The sequence below is a fragment of the Hyperoodon ampullatus genome (genome assembly GCF_949752795.1).
Source record: "Hyperoodon ampullatus genome assembly, chromosome: 4".
Lineage (NCBI taxonomy): Eukaryota > Metazoa > Chordata > Mammalia > Artiodactyla > Ziphiidae > Hyperoodon > Hyperoodon ampullatus.
Genome location: NC_136917.1, coordinates 50,028,727 through 50,031,329, shown reverse-complemented (window position 1 = coordinate 50,031,329; position 2,603 = coordinate 50,028,727).

Below are 2,603 nucleotides of genomic sequence, written 5' to 3'. Positions count from 1 at the left end.
CTACAAACAATAAATGCTGGAGAGGATTGGAGAAAAGGGAACCCTCTTGCACTTTTGGTGGGTATGTAAATTGATGGAGAACAGTATGGAGCTTCCTTAAAAAACTAAAATAGAACTACCATACGACCCAGCAATCCCACTACTGGGCATATACCCTGAGAAAACCATAGTTCAAAAAGAGTCATGTACCACAATGTTCATTGCAGCTCTATGTACAATAGCCAGGACATGGAAGCAACCTAAGTGTCCATCGACAGATGAATGGATACAGAAGATGTGGCACATATATACAATGGAATATTATTCAGCCATAAAAAGAAATGAAATTGAGTTATTTGTAGTGATGTAGATGGACCTAGAGTCTGTCATATAGAGTGAAGTAAGTCAGAAAGGGAAAAGCAAATACTGTATGCTAACACATATACACATATATATGGAATGTAAAACAAAAGGTTCTGAAGAACCTAGGGGAGGGACAAGAATAAAGACGCAGATGTAGAGAATGGACTTGAGGACACGGGGAGGGGGGAGGGTAAGCTGGGACGAAGTGAGAGAGTGGCATGGACATATATACACTACCAAATGTAAAATACAGAGCTAGTGGAAAGCAGCCACATAGCACAGGGAGATCAGCTTGGTGCTTTGTGACCACCTAGATGGGTGGGATAGGGAGGGTGGGAGGGAGACGGAAGAGGGAGGAGATATGGGGATATATGTATATGTATAACTGATTCACTTTGTTATAAAGCAGAAACTAACACACCGTTGTAAAGCAATTATACTCCAATAAAGATGTTAAAAAACATAAAAATTTAAAATTTAAAAATTAAAAAAAAGGGAAGAACAGCTTACTTTGAAATCATCCAAAAAATGAATTGCTGAATGGATAGAGGAGTGAATAGATAGAAATATGATACAGCAAGTTAGTAAAATGTTAATTGTAGAACCTATGTGTTAAGTATATGGGTATTCATTATACAAGTCTTTCAACTTTTAAGTAGTTTTTTTACAATAAAATATTGGGAAATAAACCCCCAAAAAGGCAACAACAGGGTTGTTGGAAGAGTTGGATCAGATATAGAGCTCTCAGAAATGCTCATGGTAAGTGTTTGTCATATTTTAGAAATGATTATTTACAGTACAGGTAGAAGATGGGACAAGATGATAGATCCCTTCAGCTCGTACAATCTGTGAGTCAGAGCTGTGCTAGGTGAGCCAGAGACATGACAAGCAGAGTGAGAAGCCAGGCCACGTGGCATAGAGACCAGATGGACAGGGAGGAGCCAGGATGCAGTCACAGAAGTATGAGAAACCAGGAGGTATGCACAAATGCAAGGTGCAGGACCCTACACAGGGAATGGCTAACATGGGGTGGACCTTGCAAGTAAAGGCAAATGGCCATTATTACATGCCAAATTAATGTGTTTCTCTCTCAACTATCCCTTTGGTAGGAGACATGCATCAGATTTAGAGTCAAACCTGAGTTCAAATTCTGTCTCTGCCAACTAGGTATGTGACAACAGGAGATATTCATTCAAGCATCTTCTAGACCACTTTTACTAGGAATACCTACCACAATACAAGCGTGAGCCCACGGCAACTACTCTTCTGCTATGACCTTGGGCCATCAGATCCTTTCTCTTGAGAGTTTGAACCAAGAGACACACTTGTGGGAATGTGTCATATTAACTGAAGAGCAATGGGGAGAAGATTGTGAATGCCTGCAACTGAGTTCTCCAGAGATGACCTGGTTCCCGTCCTTCCTGGGGTCTAGTTCCTTGATCTATGAGAAGCCCCATTATCCTTCCAATAAATTTCACTTTCTGTTTAAGCAAGCTAAAGTTGGCTTTTATTATATATGAGGAAAATATATATATTTACTAATACAATTAGCTTTCTAATAATATAAGAGTTTATTTAAATTTCCAGGCCTTGGTTTCCTCATCTCTAAACAACAACAACAACAAAAACCCCTCATCTCTCAGTGACTGATAGAAAAATTTAAAAAGACTAGGTGTAACAACTCCACAGTACAGAGTAAATATCCAATAAACATTATTTAAATTGCATCTGAGTTTCACGATCACTAAATCTTTCTGAGTAAGTACTCGGAGACACCTTGTTTAGGTGGAGGATGTGTGGTCATGCAAAAAGAGACAGATGCTGGCAGTCAAGAAGAAGGAAGGAGTTGACTGAGTTTGAAATTTGGTTTTAAAAGAAACTTTTCTGATTGAAATTAAAAAAAATTAATCAGTTACATATTAATGTTTTGACTGGAGTTTCTGTTGGGTTTCTTCATTGTGCTCCTGATGATTCGAAAGGGAAAAATGTACAAAGCAACAGGAAGCAAAAGCTGGATGCACAGATAACATATATTTCTTAATCTCAGAAGGACTGGTCAGAATTTATCTGGCAGTAGACAAGATATTAAAGTACTTTTTATTTGGATTATTCTGTGACTAATGAGGACTTTTATCACCCGAATTGAGTGGTAGGTGGACGGAGGGAACAAGAAAAGATCTAAGATCAGAACTATTAACCCAGAAGTATCACAGCTGAGAAAAAGAATGCATTTTTCTGAAATTCAAAACAAGAGGCAAAGC